General features: G+C 52.7%; 1 protein-coding gene and 2 long non-coding RNA genes across 3 annotated transcripts in view; 2 read left to right on the top strand and 1 right to left on the bottom strand.

Moving 5' to 3' along the window:
* Window positions 1-19,388, bottom strand: part of TMPRSS9 (transmembrane serine protease 9) — a 49,705-nt gene extending 30,317 nt beyond the window's left edge. The window contains exon 1 of the mRNA XM_023243401.2: window positions 19,285-19,388. The gene's annotated coding sequence lies outside the window, so the exon portion shown is untranslated. The remainder of the gene's footprint in view (window positions 1-19,284) is intronic.
* On the top strand, window positions 58-12,654 carry LOC109493593. Its single transcript, XR_002147869.3, has 3 exons — window positions 58-201; window positions 9,856-10,000; window positions 11,836-12,654. It is a non-coding gene; the product is annotated as an uncharacterized LOC109493593 (long non-coding RNA).
* Window positions 13,189-15,499, top strand: LOC123381644. The gene is made up of 2 exons (XR_006588924.1): window positions 13,189-13,312; window positions 13,748-15,499. It is a non-coding gene; the product is annotated as an uncharacterized LOC123381644 (long non-coding RNA).
* Window positions 19,389-19,404: the final 16 nt, after the last annotated feature.

Raw genomic sequence — 19,404 nt, 5'->3', positions numbered from 1 at the left:
GGCCACCCGTTGATCGCGGTCTCGCAAGAGACCCAGCGGAAGTCCCCCTCGGGGCGGCCTCGATCGTAGTCTCGCGAGAAACCCCGCTGAGGCCGCGCGAGGCTTTCTTGCGAGGCTGTCTCCGGGACGAGTAGCTTCCGGGAAGCGGCGAGGAGAGTAGCTGCAGCCTGGCCGCGCCGGCCTCCTGCTTCCTCATGTCAGGTAGGCCGGGTGCGGGCCGTAGGTCGGCCTTTCCCTCCGGGGGCCTTTGGTCCTCCTCGTGCCTGCAGCCGCTCCCTCTCTGCGCCGGGCGGGCACAGGGCTGCTGGGGGGGGGGGGGGGTCTGTGGGCACCAACGGCAGGCCTGGGTGTCAGGGAAAACACCGGGCGCCCGGATGCGCCTGGATTTCAGATGAGCAGATCCTGCTTTCGCAGCACGAGTGTGTCGCTGGCCTGGCTATTTTACGTGTCCTCTGGGCCGGGTTGTGGCGCCCGGTGGACGGGTCAGACATTATGCTAGAAGTTGCCGTGGAGGTAGTGGTTAGACGTAACTACCTTTGCAGTGAGCAGATGTTGAGTAGAGCAGATGACCCTCCCTCTTGCGGGTGGGCCACATGCAATCAGTTGAAGGCCTTCGGAGACTAGGAATGCCGCCTCCCGGCGGCCTGGGGGACTCGAGCTGCAGCATCAGCTCTGCCCTGGGTCTCCAGTCCGCCCTGCGGATCGCGGGCTCGCCAGCCTTCACGTTGGCTGTGTTTCTTTGTGGAGAACCCCGATTGACACAGCCCCTAACGCGCCTTGTGCAACATTTGGGACCTACTTACGCTAAAAAAAAAAAAAAAAAAAGTATCTGTCGTTTGCTTGAAATTCAGATCTATCGGACTGTGCTGGATGTTTATTGTTAAGGCGGGAACCCTATGCTGGGGCCCAGCCAGAATACTCCATCCTCAAGGGAGTGTGTCCCTGCCGGGAATGGCCACTCCATGCCTCCCCGCCGCCATCTGGAGCTGAGGAGAAAGGGGAGATGTGCGGGGGTGGCGGGGAGTGAGGCTGTGTAACACTTACCCCTTTATTCTCACACTTGAGCCGAATTGCCTTCTGAGGAGCCAGGGGATCTCTAAGAATCACTTGATGAAATGTTTTAGGGACAAAGACACCAAGATTCACCTCTGTGATTAGGGCTGGAAACTCAAGTTCAGTGTATGAGCTCATTGACGCGCACCGCCCCCCCCCCAACCAAACACACACACTATATTCATTCAGCCCCAGCTGCCCCTGCTACCCCCCCCAAGCCTGTGGGTTTTCTAAGGATTCCTGTGTTCTCCGAATTGTCTTGTCATCACTGTCATTAGGACACAGAAGGGGCCCGATGCTGTTTAGCATCGAATATAGAAGCACCATTCATTCAGCTTTCTGTCTGTCTGATATTTGTGACGGGCCAGGCCTGGGTGCTCTGTGCTGAGTCCCCAGCCCTGAAAGGAGGCAGATGGGATTCTCTGAGCTCAGAGAGCTTAAATCAGAGTGGCAGGGCCCCAAATAAATTAAAATTACAGCTACAATTGAGGCTTGAAAATGAAGATGTGTCCATGGGGCTTTGAGTCCGTGTGAAAAGGAGCTTTGATCTAGATGGGGCCCGGGGGGAGGGGGGGTGGCGTCAGGAAGGGCTTCCCTGGGGGAGGGGTGTGTTATCTGAGTTCTGAGGGATGAGCGAGCATGAGTGCAGTAAGTGCCCACGGAAGGAACAGATTTCCACACAGGACAAAATGCGTAAAGCCCCGTAGCTGAGTGGGAAAGGAAGGGCCGATGCAGAGAAGGTGTGTCAGTTGTTGCAGCTGCTCAGCACATTTCCGCCGACATAGCAGCCTAGAACAACTTTCTCTTGCGGTTTCTGTGGCTGGGATCCCGGCAGCTTTCAGCTGGGTCCTCTGCTCTGGGTCTCAAGAGGCCGTGAGTCAGGTGTTGTTAGCTGGGCTGCATTCTCATCCGGAGGCTCAGCTGGGGAAGGATCGACTTCTGAGCTCCCGATATGCCAGAATTTGTTTCCTGGCAGTTGTGGGGCCTGCTGGCTGTTGGCCTAGGGCTGCTGTTAGCTCACAGGCCCCTGACAACCCAGTAGCCACATTGTCAAGGCCAGAGAGAGAAATTCACTGCAGCGTTCTAGGATGGGGTCTTTTTTTTTTTTTCTTAAGTGTATTTATTTATTTTGAGAGAGAGAGAGAGAAAAAGCAAGCAGGGGAGGGGCAGAGAGAGACGGATAGGGAGGATTCGAAGCAGTCTCCATGCTGTTAGCGCAGAGCCTGATGTGGGCCTCAAACTCACGAACTGTCAGATCATGACGTGAGCCGAAACCAAGAATTGGACACTTAACTGACTGAGCCACCCACGCACCCTACTATGGTGGAGTCTTACAGAATGTAAGGCGACGATGGGAGCCACATCCTGACACCTTGTTCATCGAATGTGACTTAAGGCAGTGGCCATGACATTGTATTCAGCGGGTTCACACTCGGGGGGAAGGGTTATACAGGGCATTCGTGCTGGGGGACAGAAATCTTAGGAACCTTTTAGAATTCTGCCTACCACAGATATGAGGAGGGGTGATCTGAGGTGTGCATGGGGATAAGCAGGGTGCATATTTCACTGGTGTTTGAGAAGGAGAGATTAGACAAATGGGAGAGGCCATCTTAGAAGAGAAATGAGCTGGGAACTTTCCAGAACTGCTGGAAGATCTGAATCCTCAGACTTGAAAGGCACAATGCCAAGCATGACAGATAAAACAGATGCTCAGAGTAAATCCACAGAATAAAAACAAAGAGAAGGTTCTAGGAGTAACTAGAAAGTAGACATACGCCACCTACAAAGGAATGCTGGTTAAGAGCAGCAGATTTCTCAACAGAAAAGAAACCGAGGTGAGAGAATAACATGTTCAAAGTGCTAGGTGGAAATAGGTGTCCGTCAACAATCATATACCTAAACCCACATGGTCAAGAAGGAGACTCAAGAGGCGCCTGGGTAGCTCAGTCGGTTAAGCGGCCGACTTCGGCTCAGGTCATGATCTCGCAGTCCGTGAGTTCGAGCCCCGCGTTGGGCTCTGTGCTGACAGCTCAGAGCCTGGAGCCTGTTTCAGATTCTGTGTCTCTGTCTCTCTGACCCTCCCCCGTTCATGCTCTGTCTCTTTTTGTCTCAAAAATAAATAAACGTTAAAAAATGTTTAAAAAAAAAAAAAAAAAAAAAAGGGAGACTCAAATTCAGACAATTGCAGGAAGACTGTGAAGCTCAGCACTAACACACCAGCACTGAAAAACGCTACTGAAGGATGGAATGAGGAAAACTAAAGTTGGATTTGGAACAAAGAGGTGAAATGCAGAAGCACCATGAACCCAGATACTGGTTAACATGGGGAAGCATCGGAAAAGCACTGTGTCTATAAAATGATAATACTGACCAACTTGGGGTGCACAGATACCAAGGCTGAACCAGCTACAAGATGGAGGCATGAGTGCAGTTGAAAGACTCTAAGGTTCAGAGAAAAAAAGGTTCAGTGATTAATTTCAGACCTTGTCAAGTGGTTTCACTTGTCAAGTGGTTCCATGTTTATGCATGGAAAAATTTTAAGAGCAATTTTGATAACAGAACTGAAATGGATAGCTTCCAAATAGTAGAGTGAAAAAAGATGTGAATGCAGGAGAAAGGGAAGAAGGCAGAGAAAGAGAAAAAGAAAACATACAAATGTACTTAAATGTAAAAGAATTGGTGAGGTTAGGTTTTTTTAAAAGTCAGCTAGATGTTTTAGGTGGTCTCTTGTAAACCGCAAAAGGCACAAAATGGAAGAGAGAAAAATTGTAAACTCTTATGTATGTAATACCAAAATTTAACACTAGACAAGTTTACTTAATGGACCTATATTCCCTATACTGAGAATAAGTTTACTTTTTCAGGATTCTCTGTATTGGGAATAAATTTACTTTTTCAGGCACACACGAAATATTTACAAAAATTAATCATGTACTTAACCACAAAGCAAATCTCCACAAAACCCAAAAACTCTACACTCGATGCACATGTCTTGTGGAGTGCAATTAAAGTTTTTTTTTTTTTTAACGGTTTATTTATTATTGAGAGACACAGAGCGTGAGCAGGGGAGGGGTAGAGAGAGGGGGAGACATAGAACCCGAAGGAGGCTCCGGGCTCTGAGCTGTCAGCATAGAGCCCGACGTAGGGCTCGAACTCACAAACTGCAAGATCATGACCTGAGCCGAAGTCTGTCGCCTAACCAACTGAGCCACCCACGTGCCCCTCGTGGCAGTGCAATTAAATTAGATGACTGGAAGTAACAAAATCATGGTTGAAAAGTCTAAAATTACTTCTACAGAATTAATGATCCCAGGAAGAAATTATAGCTAATTAAAATACTTAGAACTGAGTGTGCTTGGCATCAAAATACCCGATGCACCCAAAGCTATCCTTACAGCGGTCACCGTCAGTGTTCCATCAAGCCAGACAGCCCACACAGCATCCACTGCACTGAGGTCAGCTGCCAGAACCCTGGTGTCCTTGGGAGACCAGGCCACATTTTGGGTTGTATTGTCCTGAGCAAAGCTCCTTCTCTGTGCCAATGACCCAGGAAGTACTCATGGGGCAAGTGTGCCTGCTGTCTTTTTTCTTAATATTTCCTGAAGACACATCTGAGAAGGCAAATCTGGCAAGAAAAGAATGGAATGGGAATTCAAGGGGGTAAAGATCGCCCGATGAGAGGATGTGTAGGCCAAATTTAAGATTGCTCAAAAAGAAAGCCCAGACTTTATCCTCAGTGTCTGGGAGCTTTTTCTTGGAGGCTGAGATCAACCATGTGGGCAATCAGTGGATCAGCCAGCAAATCCATCAATGAATCAGTCTCGGGAAAAACTCTGGACACAGAAAATGGAAGTTAGGGGGTGCTGCTCAGATTGGTTATAGTCCATGCGTGTTGTCACACGTGCCCCAAGAACAACACACCCTGACTGCGCAGGGAGAGGACCATGGAAGCGTCAGGCTTTGTCTTTGTCCTGGTGCTGCAGACTAGTGTCTCTGTCCCCCCAAATCCATATGCTGAAACCCTACTCCCCAAGATGACGGTACGGGGAGGTGGGGCCTCTGGGAGGGATTAAGTCATGAGGGTACAGCCCGCATGAATGGGGTAAGTGCCCCTGTAAGGGAGGCCCCAGAGAGCTCCCTGGCCCCTGCTCCATGTGAAGACACAGTGAGAATATGGCCATCTGTGAACCAGGAAACAGGCTCTCACCAGATATGGAACCTGCCAGTGCCTTGAACTTGGATTTCCAGCCTCCAGAGCCATGAGAAATGTGTGTTGTTCATCAGCCACCTGGTTGATGGTGTCCAGCTAGAGCTGCCCGAGCAGACTGAGACAGCTGCCCTCTTCCCCACTGGCCTCTCTCTTTGGCTCCTTTTACCCTGTAATGTTAATCCCTAAAAGCCGTAACTGTGACTGTACCCGCTTTTAGTGAGTTCTGAGTCTTTCTAGGGAGTTGTTACACCTAAGAGCGGTGCAGGGGACCTCCCTGCATGAGTCTCCTGGGGCTGCCATAACAGAGCAACACAAACTGAGCAGCTCAAACAGCAGAGATATATTCTCTCCCACCCCTGGAGGCCAGAGGTCCAAACTCAAGGTGTAGGTAGTGCTGGTTCCTTCTGAGGCTGTGAGGGGGAACCTGCCCCAGGCTCCTAGATTCTGCTGGTCACAGCAGTCATGACCCTTGGCCTGTAGAAGCATCCCCTCATCTCTGCCTCGTCTTCATAGGACCTTCTCCCTGTGTGCACGTCTGTGTCCCAAGGTCCCTTCTTATAAGGACATCAGTCATAGAGCACTAGGACTCACCCTAATGACCCCATTTTAATTTGGTCACCTCTGTGAAGACCTTATTTTCCAATAATTATCCTTCTGAAGTGTTGGTGGTTAGGACTTCAACATACAAAATCTGAGGGGACAGAATTCACCCCAGAACCCCTCTGAACTCGCATGTGGTGTCAGATGTGCAGGCAGTCTCAACCTCTGACCTTATAGTTGGTAGTTCACTCTTCACGAAGGAAGAGCTAAAGAGAGATATCACACCCATTAGGGTGGCCATCATCCAAAAACAGACAATAACAAGAGTTGGCGAGGATGTGAAGTCAGAAGACTTGTGCGTGGCTGGTGGGAATGGAAAATGGGGCGGCCACTGTGGAAAACAGCTTGGTGGCTCCTCAAACAATGAAATACAATTACCATATGAATTGCATAAAATTATCACATAGAATGACCACAGGACCCAGCAATGCCATTCCCAGGTATACACCCGAAGAACCTGAAAGTGGGCTCATGAAGCTCTAATATATCTGTGTTCACAGCAGCAGCATCCACAATGGCCAAGAGGTGGAAACACCCCAAGTGTCCATCGGTGGGTCAAAGACAAACACAATGTGTCCACCCACACGCTGGAATATTCTTGTTCAGCCTCAGGAAGGAAGGCATCCTGCCACCTGCCACCATGTGGATGGACCCTGAGGACGCTGTGTGCAGGGACAGAAGCCAGACACAGAAGGACACATCCTGCACGAACCCACTCATAAAGGAGGTCCCTAGAGGAGTCCTGTTCACAGACAGAGAGTAGATGGTGGGAGCCAGGGCTAGGGCAGGGGGGTGAGGAGTCAGTGCTTCATGGGGACATAGCCTCAGTTTGGGGAGATGGAAAGTTCTGGAGACGGATGGTGGGGTGGCAGACAACATTCACAACGATGTGAATGTGCTTAATGTCAGTGAGCTGTGTACTTAGACATGGTTAAGGTGTCTTGTGTGTATTACTGAAAGAGAGGAAGGGAAGGAGGGAGGAGGAAGAAAGGAAAAGAAAGAAGAAGGGAGGGGAGGGATCAGGAGAGAGAGCAAGCAAGGAGGTACATAGGCCACAAACTGAAACAGGAGGCGGACAGCTGGAGGAGGTGAGGAGGAAGCCAATAACCATGGGGAGCAGCAGGACACAGTTGATGCAGAAACATCCAGAATGTGGAGAGCCAGGAGCCAGATTCTGTGAACAAACAAGGAAACTCAGGAGGAGCCGGCCGCCTGCTGGCTGCACCTCTGAGTCCCGCTGATCCCCGGGCTGGACCTGCACCAGTGCATTCGCGCCCCGGCACGACCCCCACGCGGCCTCCTCCAAGGGCCGAGAAACCTCATCCGGCAGTTGGCAGGCTTGGTGGAGGGCAGATAAAAATCAGGCTACAAAATCTGCCTTTGAACCAAGCAAGGCTTAGAAAGGCAGGGACTGTTTGGTCCAAACAACCTGACAGTGTCCCTGGGCACTTCCACAGAAGTGGCATTTTGCTTAGACCCTGTGGTAGGTGGAAGAATAGCTCTAAAGGCGTCCATGTCCTCGTCCCCGGGACCTTGGACATGCTCGCCTCGCACATTGAAGGCACTTTGCCAGGGGGGCCAAATTGAGCCCCCTAAGGCAGGGGTGACCCTGGGTTCTTCAGAGGTGCAGTGTCCTCATGAGGTCCTCATAAGAGGGAGGCAGAGAGAGGGGCAGACCTCGTGCTGCTGGCTGTGAGTATGGAAGAGTGGCCACAGGCCACGGATGTGGAAAAGGGGAGAGACGGGTCTCCTTGGGACCCCCGGGAGGAACCAGCCCTGCCCACACCTGGATGTAGCTCCGGGAGGCCCACATTGTTACAGCAGCAACAGGAATCTAATACAAGCTTTCTGTGGGCAGTGCTGACCCAGGAGAGAGGGTTGAGTGTTGATTCAGGACATTAGGCATCTTCATAGGAAAAACATCTCGAAAATGGGAACTGCCTTTCCCCCATGGTGCTCTACAGTCAGGTGGAAGGAATGCTGGTCATCAGAAGACCAAAATCCACGTTCCAGCTTCAACCCAAGTAGTCTGTGACCCCCAGAAAGGTAAACCTCTTCAGGCCTAATTATGGCCAATGATCGGCCTTGTCCCTTTAGTTCTCATTTCTTATAACGTGGGGTGGCAATATCGTTTTTGTCTTCCCAGATCACTTTCTTTGGGGAAGACTTACCCAGGCGTGAGCCCCACACACCTGGCCACCAGACCTACCAGTCACACTCTCATGCCCACCCCCTTTGGTGCCAGGTCCACACTGAACCCGGGCCTGCCAGTCACGATACCCACCTCTTCACTCTCATCAGTGATTGGTCCATGGGGTCATGCATGACTGAAGCAAGCCAACTGAGTTTCTTCCCTGAGTTTCAACTGTATGAAATTGCCCTTTTTTTAGACCAAAAACAACAGGACATGATCAATTTCATACAGTTCAACTAACAATAATAGGGGGGAATAGAGGGGAAGCATTCTTCCCAGTGGGGCTCTTAAACTGCCATAGGTAGGCTTGGGGCCACCTTGACTGTCAACAGGAAGGAGGATGAGATCAACACCCTGAAGGAAGAGATGTGGGGGGGCACATCCAGGGGCACGCTTCAAGGGACAAGACCGAGTGACCCAGCTCTGCCAGAGGCCAGGGCTTCTTCTGGATTGCCCAGACAAAGGAGCCAATCTTTGCTTGAACTGGTTCAGGATGGGGTTGTCTCTCTTATAAGACCAAGCTTATGACTCATCGACGCGCTAAAGCAGGGAGCAGTAACTTCTACTACACGGGCACTAAGGAAGATTCTCTTCACCCACCTCTTCAGCTCTGGTCAGACAAACACACACTACAGTCAACACAATGTCAGGGTCGTCGGAGTTCAGGGTCCCAGATGTCACCTCCCCATGTGTTGGGGTGCCTATTCCCCCAAGGCCTTTGTAGACTTGTGGACATGTAGCCCCAGCGGGCCTGTGGTCAGGAAACTCCGTCCTAAACTCCTCTTCCAGTCTGATTAGGGGCTTCCTAGAGGCAGCAGGAGTGATAGAGGGGCCTTCCGCTAGGTCTTTGTGTCCTCACCAGCTGGCTCCTCTGCTGGTAACATCTTGATGGGACCATGTAAGCAACCACAAAACAAAACACATCAACTAGTTGTAAGCTGCAGAGGCCTTTCTCGTCACTATCTGTCAGCCTTCTCCCACCCCGTCCTCCATGGCTCCCTTCTCTGGTGCTGCCCCTAGGAGAGTCCACAGCACCAGTGATCATTTATCTACCAGCAAGCCCCACATAGAAGTTTCCAGTTCATGTCTCTCTGGAGCTTCAGATGGGAATGGACATGGGACGCTTCTGCACACAGCTCAGCTTGTCCCAAGTGGGAAGTGTATTACCCCAGCCAACCTGCTCACTCTTCCCTCTCCAGACTCCTGGGGACTACCTCTCCCATCTGCTGATGCTCTAGACCAGCCCCCTTCCCCCCCCCCACTCTTCCTCTATCACTTCTCCATCTTCCTTCCCTTCCTTGCTGGTCACCTCCAAATCTGGCCACTCCACCTCCTTCCTCCTCTCCAGGGGTCCCCCCCCCACCCATTCCTGCTCCCATACCTTCTCCCCTTCCCTGGGCTAGTGGTGTTCTTGCTGACTCCAGGCCTGCGTCAACCTACCCATTTTTTATACAACTAGAGATAGCTACCTAGACCAGGGGATCTCACCCAGGGTGATTTTGCCTTCAGGGGACAGTGGGCAGATGTTTGGGGATGTTTGCGGCTGTCATGACTAGGGGCACTCAGCATTGAGGGGGTGGAAGTTGGAAATGCTTCTCAACTTCTCGCAGCCCAGGATGCCCCACATGTCCACAGCGCCAAGGGAGAGAGGCCCTGGTCTGCACACATACAATGGCGCTACTCCCTGGCCCTTCAGTAGCTCTTTACCACCCTCAGCACCAAGTTCAAAGTCTTGGTCCTCACCTGACTCTCCTCACCAGCCCTTGCTCCTAGCCATTCCATGTGTATTCTCCCAAAGGAATCCTGACACCTGCTATAACGTGGTGGGACCCCGAGGACACTGTGCGCCACAGGACAGAAGGACAGAAGCCAGACACGGACGAGTCCTGCGTGACCCCACTCACAGGAGGTCCCTAGAGGAGTCCCATCCACAGAGACAGAGAGTACGTGTGGGAGCCAGGGGTGGGGCAGGGGGCAGGGAGTCCATGTTTCATGGGGACAGAGTGTCAGTGTGGGGAGATGGAAAGTTCTGGACACGGATGATGGGGGTGGCTGCACCACAGTGTGAGTGTGCCTGACGCCACTGAGCTGTGCGCTCAGAGATGGTTACGATGGTGAATTTTAGGTTGGGTGTACTCTATTGCAATAAAAAAAATCGCTAACAGAAATCGGAAAGGATGGATGGAGCAGAAGTTTGTGCCTGTCCTTGTGAGTGTGGATTCCAGAAGGGGGGTTCAGCGCTGGTGCAGTAAACGCTGGTGTGGAGTAGAAGGCGTAAAGCCATGGAGGCAACAGGGCTCCCTGGCTGGGAAGTGATTATGAAGTACTCCATGGACACATGCAGGTTAGAGAATCTTCTAGACCCCTGTCAACTCCTCGAGGACAGACGTGCACCTTCTGCTTTGCTCTCATGTCCTGGTAAAGCCTGTGCAAATCGTTGGCACAGACAAGGCATTTGTTGCTTCAGTGAAAAGCTAACAATTTTACCAACAAGTGAGCTATCGGTATGCATATATTAGCTTTGCAAAAAGTTGGCTAAAGACCTCTAAGGAGCAACCTCTTTGCATCGCTGTATGTTCCGCTTAATGACGTAACATTGAGAGACAAAAGCTGAAGGCTGGATTGATCTGGGCTAATTACCAGTTTCCAGTCATAAAGTCAAGTCGATTTAAAACTCAACTTTCTCAAGGCACCCGTATTTCTTTTTTTTTTTTTCAATATATGAAGTTTATTGTCAAATTGGTTTCCATACAACACCCAGTGCTCATCCCAAAAGGTGCCCTCCTCAATACCCATCACCCACCCTCCCCTCCCTCCCACCCCCCATCAACCCTCAGTTTGTTCTCAGTTTTGAAGAGTCTCTTATGCTTTGGCTCTCTCCCATTCTAACCTCTTTTTTTTTTCCTCCCCCTCCCCCGTGGGTTTCTGTTAAGTTTCTCAGGATCCACATAAGAGTGAAAACATATGGTATCTGTCTTTCTCTGTATGGCTTATTTCACTTAGCATCACACTCTCCAGTTCCATCCACTTTGCTACAAAAGGCCATATTTCATTCTTTCTCATTGCCACGTAGTATTCCATTGTGTATATAAACCACAATCTCTTTATCCATTCATCAGTTGATGGACATTTAGGCTCTTTCCATAATTTGGCTATTGTTGAGAGTGCTGCTATAAACATTGGGGTACAAGTGCCCCTGTACATCAGTACTCCTGTATCCCTTGTGTAAATTCCTAGCAGTGCTATTGCTGGGTCATAGGGTAGGTCTATTTTTAATTTTCTGAGGAACCTCCACACTGTTTTCCAGAGTGGCTGCACCAATTTGCATTCCCACCAACAGTGCAAGAGGGTTCCCATTTTTCCACATCCTCTCCAGCATCTATAGTCTCCTGATTTGTTCATTTTGGCCACTCTGACTGGCGTGAGGTGATATCTGAATGTGGTTTTGATTTGTATTTCCCTGATGAGGAGCGACATTGAGCCTCTTTTCATGAAAGCACCCGTATTTCTAAATTGAAGTAGAGTTCAGACCAACACGTGAAGTTCATTTAGGACTTAAAAAAAATGTCAGCCCCAAACCGAATCTGCCTACGTCGATTATCTTTCCCTTTCCCTTTTCACTCAGATACAATGGAGACAACCTGTCTCAGACAAATGGGCAGTTTACTTAGGGAAAGGTAAAGGGATGGGAGGTTCCAGAAGATCCTTCGTGCCCTTAATCTCAGACTACAAAATATCTTCTAGAGTTTGTTTTATTTTTGTGTTTTTTTTTGTAAAGATCGGGCTGGGAGAGAATGGACAACGAAAGCTGAGTGCAAAGAGGGAAGATAGCCGATTAAGAGAAATAAGAGAGAACCCAAGAAGGCGATTGCTGGCTCACGCGGTGACCTTGAGCTAAGAGAAAGCCCTGGACAGGATGAGGCATAGTTTATTATTTTTTTTGAAAGAAACGGAGGAGGATAAGTTACCACCTGCGCTTGAGAGATACATGAGAACACCCCAGACAAATCTAAAGAATGAGTGCAGTTGCAAAAGAAGAGAAATGAGTAGGCACAGACTTGCTGTCCCCAGTTATGGGAATGACCAGTAGAAGCTTCAAGAAGGACTGACACCGGTTCCAAGATCTGCAGTGTGCACGGAGACAGAGGGAAGGAAGAGGCAGGGTCTCTAGAACATAGAGACCCAAATTGTGAGCTGTGAACACCAGCGTCTCCCAAGCTGAGCCTGTGGCTTGCCCAGCATCCAACTCGAGTACATACCCGCCTGTCCCAACGTTCCCGGGCCCAGGCGGGAGGCGAAATGCCAGCCTCATCCCAACTCAGCAAGGATGGGGTGACACTGAGGAAGTCACCCCCATCTGGGGTGACCAAGTATCTTAGGTCACCTGGAACTGTTCTAGTCATAACCTGGAGATCAGGACATCTGGGCACCTGCTCCCCCTCTGTCTTCATCTACCAGGAAGGGTCTGGAACAATTCAGGGGTTCCCAAGGTGGTGCTGAGCACGACGCCAGGGTGGGAACAACTTGTTTCCAGCCCCCCGACGATGCCGGGGACAGCTTCAGCTTGGAGCCAACATGTTCCTAATGCCACTCTTAACTCTTGTCAGTGACTGTTTTCAAAAAGGGCGTGAACTGTGGGTGCACAGCCTTCAGGGAGAGTACCCAGCCCAGTGCCTAGGGTGAAGGGATCGAGGGGCTGGCCTCAGGGGCAAAGTGCAAGGGTGCCCCCACAAACCTCAGTTCAAGATAAATATTTTTACACAACATTTTAAACATATAAACATTAACAGCAAGAAAACGAGCAACCAAATACAAAGACAGGACTTTGCACGTCCCCGACCACCTCTCTCTCCGCCCCCACTCCCAGCCCTGCCGGGTCCTGTGTTGGTTTAAAACTTCGGGGCGCCTGGGTGGCGCAGTCGGTTAAGCGTCCGACTTCAGCCAGGTCACGATCTCGCGGTCCGTGAGTTCGAGCCCCGCGTCAGGCTCTGGGCTGATGGCTCGGAGCCTGGAGCCTGTTTCCGATTCTGTGTCTCCCTCTCTCTCTGCCCCTCCCCCGTTCATGCTCTGTCTCTCTCTGTCCCAAAAATAACTAAATGTTGAAAAATAAAAAAATAAAAAAAAATAAAAAAAAACTTCGATATTTTGCTCATCGGGAATTTCTCTGCGTTCATTGGTGTTTTCGTGATCGCACTGCAGCGTCATTTCTCATGAACACTGACTGTTTTTTTCTCCCTTCAAATTTTGTGCCCGAGGTGAGTGTCCTGCCTGCCTTGCTTCGTCTGGGCCCCGAAGGGCAGTAACTACCTAACAATACTGGTTTTCTTCCCATGTATTTATTTATTGTCAGTGACCTCCTCTTTCTTGTTTTTTTTTTTTTTTCAATGTTTCTTTACTTTGAGAGAGAGTGTGCTAGTGGGGGACGAGCAGAGAGAGAGGGGGACAGAGGATCCAAAGCAGGCTCTGCACTGACAGCAGATGTGGGGTTCAAACTCACGAACCCACAAGATCGTGACCTGAGTCGAAGTCAGACACTCAGCTGACTGAACCCCCCCCCCAGGTGCCCCTTTCTTATTTTCTATTTGTGTTGCAGTGACTGCATTTTCTTTTTAAAAGGGGAAAAATTTTTAATTTAAAAAAGTAGGCCATTTCAAGAAGATTTAATGAATATTTTCACGGTCTCCCTCCAGATAGGTGCCCTCCTCCAGTGACGCCACTCAGTCTTGTGGTTTTAATAACATCCCTGAGTTCTACAAGCTCCTGGCCAGACTCCTCTTCTGAATTCTGGACTCAGGTCCAGCTGGCTGCTGGAGCCTCCTCCTGCTGGTGACCCAAGGTGACCCCATGGGCCCTCCCCGCCTGGTATTCACACCCCTGGGCAGTCTCGCCCCCTGAGTTTGTGTGGCTTGCTTCTACCCATTGGAACGCAGCAGAGCCAATGGGCCATCCCTGTCCTGAGTATATTGCGTTAGGTAAGACCCTGTATTGGCAGACTGGAGCTAACAACCCCCTTGCTGGCTTGATGAAGTATGTGGCCACCTAGGAGACCCCCAGATGGCCTGTAGGGACAGAGGGCGGCCACCAGCTGGCAGGCTGCCAAAGCCAGGCCCTCCGTGCTCGCCCATGACCTGAATGAGTTTGGAAGGTGGGTCCTTCCCCAGTCTGGCCTTCAGTTGAGAACACGGTCTCGTGTGATCCTGAGCACGGGGGCCAGCTCAGCCACGTCCAGATTCCGGACCCACAGAAACTGAGAGGTATTAAATGTGAGCTGGTTCAAGCCACCAAACTTGTGACCACAGCCCAATGACTGGCAAGCTGCTCAGATCTGACACACACCAGACTGAAGCCTGTGGCTTCCCACGGCCTTCCCTGCCTCAGGCAGCACCCTCTGTGATCAACTGAGACCACATCTCCTAGGGTCAGCATGACATGTTTCCACAGCCTGGAAGTGCTGGCTGCCCCACCCCCAGAACATACCTAGCATTGGCCCACCTGTGCCGCACCTGCCTTGGTTAAACAGAGAACCACCCAGGCCTCATCACAGGGCTGGCGGCTTCCATCCTCAGCGGCTAAAACCTGACTCAGGCCATGTCCCACCTCTGCTCAATCCTCCCCGGGGCTTCCACTCAGGGCAAAATGCCTGGGAGACCCAGTCCCACCCATCCTCCCTCGTCTGTCCTCAGCTGTTCCTCCTTCCTCCCTCACTAGAGCCACGGAGCCTTCCCACTGCTCCTCAAACGTGCAGGACACAATCCTGCCCCGGGGCCTTTGCATCTGCTGTGCCTGCTGCCTGCCGTGCTTATCTATATCCTCATGGCAGATGCTTCCACCCCCCTGCTGTATCTGTTTTCTCCTGGATTGTGCAGTCTGCACCCTTGGGAGTAGACTGCGGGATGGCGCTGAGCCTGGACTTCCGTGGGTCCCTTTGGGAGAAGCGGAAGTCAGGGAAAGAGCAAATGGACGTTCTCTTCATTCTTAACCCAATCCTGACCGAGAGAACCGCCATCTCACCCCACACTCTGGCCTCACGGCTCCAGGGGGCACAGCTTGGTGTCAACGGCCGGGACGTCACTCCTCAGGACAGTGTGCCAGAGCAATGGACCAAGGCTTCAAGGGCTGCCACCAGAGGCATCGTCTCGGGGGCCGCTTGCTGCGACGACGCTCACGCACCACTGCACAGATGCAGGCCCGGAAGCGGTTCTTCTGGCCCCGGCCAACACCCTGACGGCAACATCATGAGAGGCCCCGAGCCCAGACCACCTGGATGAATCACCCCCAGATCCCGCCCCACGGAAACCGTGGCATGATAAACTGATAAACGTTTGTTGTCAGTAAACCTCACCCCCAACATGGGGCTCGCACTCCTGACTCCAAGATCAAGAGTCACAGTCTCCAGCAACTGAGCCTACCAGGTGCCTCTAATAAATGTTTTAATCTGCTAACATCTGGAATAATTTGCTATGCATCATCCGCTCACTCATTTATACGCAGGCTCCAGACCCCACCCGGTGTTCTGTTCCCTTCCAGGCACCACACTTTACTATCGGGGGCCCATCTGGCCCCTTCTCTCCACCTCTTCCAGGCCCCTCACCCTTTCTGTAGCGGCCAGGTGCCCGCCGCCGATCTCCCCTCGCCCCCAGTGGCCACCTGTGCCCCGTCGGTTGGGGTGCTGATCCAGCGTCTGCAAGGGCAAAAGAGCACCGGGGTTCACTGTCTGCCCAGGAAAACCCTGACCTCGCCTCTGCTTCGACCCTCCCCACTGCCCCCACCGCACCCCAGCCCCCTGTGAAAGTCCATCTTTCCCCTGATCCCATGTGAAGCTGGCCCCCCTTGCATCCCGCCCGGCTGCACGGCCCAAGGCCTGCTGCTGGAACAGGCCCCCCTTGCCCGCCCTCCGGCCTCTCCTGTTTCTCCCGCCTCTCTGCGGGCTCGCCAGGAGACCTCCCCCGCCCGCCGCCCCCACTCCATGAAATAAATCACTCAGCAAGCCTACAGGAAATTTAATAAGCTCGGCCTCTTTTTTTCCTTTCTGTCTGTGGACTTTTTGTTAGGTTTTCATGGGAAGAGGTGTTTGTGAGAAAACTGTTTGCAGTGATGATATCGTGTGTTCCCTTAGCTTTAGTAACATGCACAGAGGAACAGGGAGTTGGGGACCCCTCAGGGCGCCGGGCAGGGTTGCTGATAAACACGGGTGATACCCGGGAAAACAGATAAAGATTCAAAGATTCAAGAAACAAACCTCCAGCCACCTACAACTTGTGTAATTTAAAATTAACACAGGTCTGGGGCGCCTGGGTGGCTCAGTTGGTTGGGCATCCAACTCTGGATTTTAGCTCGGGTCATGATCTCACAGTTTGTGGGTTTGAGTTGGGCTCTGGGTTGACAGTGCGGAGCCTGCTTGGGATTCTCTCTCTCCTGTCTCTCTGTCCCTCCCCTGCTCGTGTGCACACACTCTCAAAATAAATAAGTAAAATGAAAACTTAAAAAGTAAGATTAATGCAGGTCCTAAATGCCATGGGGGCTCCCAGACTGGAGCCCAAAACGGAAAAAGTACATTCGTGGGAAAACTGGGAAACCTGAACGAGGTTGGCTGCGAGTGCTGTGCCCACATTAATTTTCTGGTCTGCATCTTTGCACTGTGGTTACATGAGGGGAAGCTGGTGCAGCGTGTGCGGGGACCTGCCATGCCATCTTTGCAAGTAAAATTGTTCCAAAATCATTGATTTTATTTTTTTAATGTTTTTAAATTTTATCCTGTGTAAAAAAAATTTTTTTAATGTTTATTTATTTTGAAAGAGGATGAGCAGGGAAGGGGCAGAGAGAGGGGGAGAGGGAATCCCAAATAGGCTCCCCGACATCAGCAATGGACCCAACACAGGGCTAGAACTCGTGAACTGTGAGATCATGACCTGAGCTGAAATCAAGAGTCGGCCACTTAACTGACCGAGCCACCTGGGCGCAAGAGAGAGGGAGTGCAAGTGGGGGAGGGGCAGAGAGAGAGGGAGAGAGAATCAGAATCCTAAGCAGGCTCCATGCTGTCAGCAGAGAGCCTGACGTGGGGCTCAAACTCACAAACTGTGCGATCATGACCTGAGCCGAAGTCCAACGCTCAGCCGAACTGAGCCACCAGGTGCCCCCCCACCAAATCATCGATTTTAATTAATAGAGGTAGAGTAGGAAAAACAAAGCCTTATCCAGGTATGAGCCAGCAGCCCAGAATATATTATCCTTTGCATTAATTTTAGAGCCGTGAATGTTAAAATACATAGCTGGGGACAGCTGTGTCCCGTCTCTACTCACGTGGACAAGGAGAGGAGCAGCCACGAGCAGAAAGGTCACGCCTGCCACCAGTTTATAGATGAAGAAACTGAGGCTTGGAGAGACTCCCTCTCTCTGCCTGTCCGTCTGCCTCCCCTCCTCCTCTTCCTCACACACACAGTTCTTTTGATCCCAGCGATGTCCCCCACTTCGCTGGTGGCTTCTCTATCGCGAAATGGGCCCCTGCCACCCCAGGACCCTGCCGTCCAGGTACAGCAGGTGAGCCTCCAAGATGGGGTTCTCGGCTCCCCATGCACCAGCCACACCCCTCGGTAAGAGTCACGCGTCCCAGAAGCGCACGGCGGCCCCCACACGCACCTTGCCTGTAGCGCATGGATGACGAGGCCCAGACACAGGCATCTGCTTCCTCTGCCTCTGTTCCCCTCCAGGACGGGCAGGGCTCACCCGGCCGCGGTCAGAGGAGCGCCCGCCTCTGCCCGGTCCCTCCCGGGTTCCTCCCAGTCCCTCCCAGGGCATCAGACTCTCCCCCCACAGCAGTGATCGCAGTGATCACGGGAGGGGGATGCTCTGTCTTCAGGCCGCACTCAGAGCAGCCTGTTCCGAATAGGAGTTCCCAGCCTTAGCGAAAGGCCGCTCACCACACTGTCTGCGGACCCTCCAAACCCCACCCTGCACACGGAGTGAACTTGGGGCCACATGCACGTCAAGGACGGGGCTCAAAGCCGGGATGGGATGCGGGCTTCACTGGCCTCAGTCCACACACCGCGGTCAGATCAGTGCCTACGTCTGACGTCTTGTGTGCGAGGGCCACGTGCCGCCGCGTCTCCTGGGGACCGCGTGGCCTGGCTCTCCGATCCACGCGAGCCGCGGTGGCCGCCATCCCCGTTCTCCAGGCCGGGAGGCTAGTAAGAGGCTAGTAAGGCTAGTAAGGAGTTCACACACGTGATGCCTCACACAACCGCGTACAAAATCAGACAGCATCTCCCAGTGCAATCACAAACACAACACAGACACACACAGGCTCACGTGCGTGGTCGCACACTGAGTGACACAGCCACGCACAGCCACCCCACAAACACTCCGGGACACAACTACACACGGTCACGCGTGACTGTACATCCTCACACAGCCACACAAGAGCACACACTGTTGCCATACAGCCACACGCGACTACACAACCTCACACACGAGGTGGCAGTGACACAGACGCGCAGTCTCACAGAGCACCCCGGTCAGGCCTGCGGGCAGGTGGCATGGGCTCTGGGTCCACGGCCACGCGCAGAACCCGAGTCCACTCACCTGCAGGGTTCCCGAGGCTGTCCCTGCACGTGGCAACGAGGCTTGTGTTTAATGTGAACACACAGTCCCCCAAAGCCCACACCCTCCCCCGTGGGGTCCAGGGAGCCTGCGAACCCTGAGATGTGGCCCCTGTGGCCCGGCCACCCTCAGCCATTTCAGGGGCAAAGCGGGTACTTCGGACCGGACCGCAGAACTCCAGTGACAGCCTGCCCTTGGTGCCAGGGTGGCTTTCCTGCCACACAGAACGGAACCCGTGAGAGCCCTCCTGCCACAAACAGAACCCTCACCCCTTCAGACCACACCCTTCCTAACGTGGCCCCGGTAGCCTTGTCGTTTGTCACTTCCAGGGAACTCAGATGCTGACCGGAGGGCCGGGCGCCCCACAGCCCTCACTGCCTCTGTCCCGGGTCCCTCCCGCACTCCCCTCCGCCCGGGCTCCAGCTTAGCGTGAACGGAGGGCGGGAAACGGCGCCCTTGGCTGCCGGGACACGCAGTGCAACTGGCCTCGTCGCCGCGACCCCCGGACCTCCCCTCCCCGCCACCTGTCCAGCCGGCTCCGCAGCGGCTCTGCCCCACCTGCCGCGCAGTGCCGCCACGGGAGCCACCGCGCAGAGGGGCCGTCCCAGCCCTTCCGGGGACCCAGACTCACGGAGCCGCGGAGCCGCGCAGGGGCTGAGGCCGCGCCAGAGCCGCCACCACCGCCGGCCAGCGGAGCCCAGCGAGCCGCCAGCACCAGGGAGTCGGGGCGGGGCCGGGGGCGCGGCCTCCC

This window comes from Felis catus, chromosome A2 (genome assembly GCF_018350175.1).
Source record: "Felis catus isolate Fca126 chromosome A2, F.catus_Fca126_mat1.0, whole genome shotgun sequence".
In the NCBI taxonomy this organism is placed as follows: Eukaryota; Metazoa; Chordata; class Mammalia; order Carnivora; family Felidae; genus Felis; species Felis catus.
Note: the sequence above shows the minus strand (reverse complement) of the source record. Positions and strands in the feature narration are given on the sequence as shown.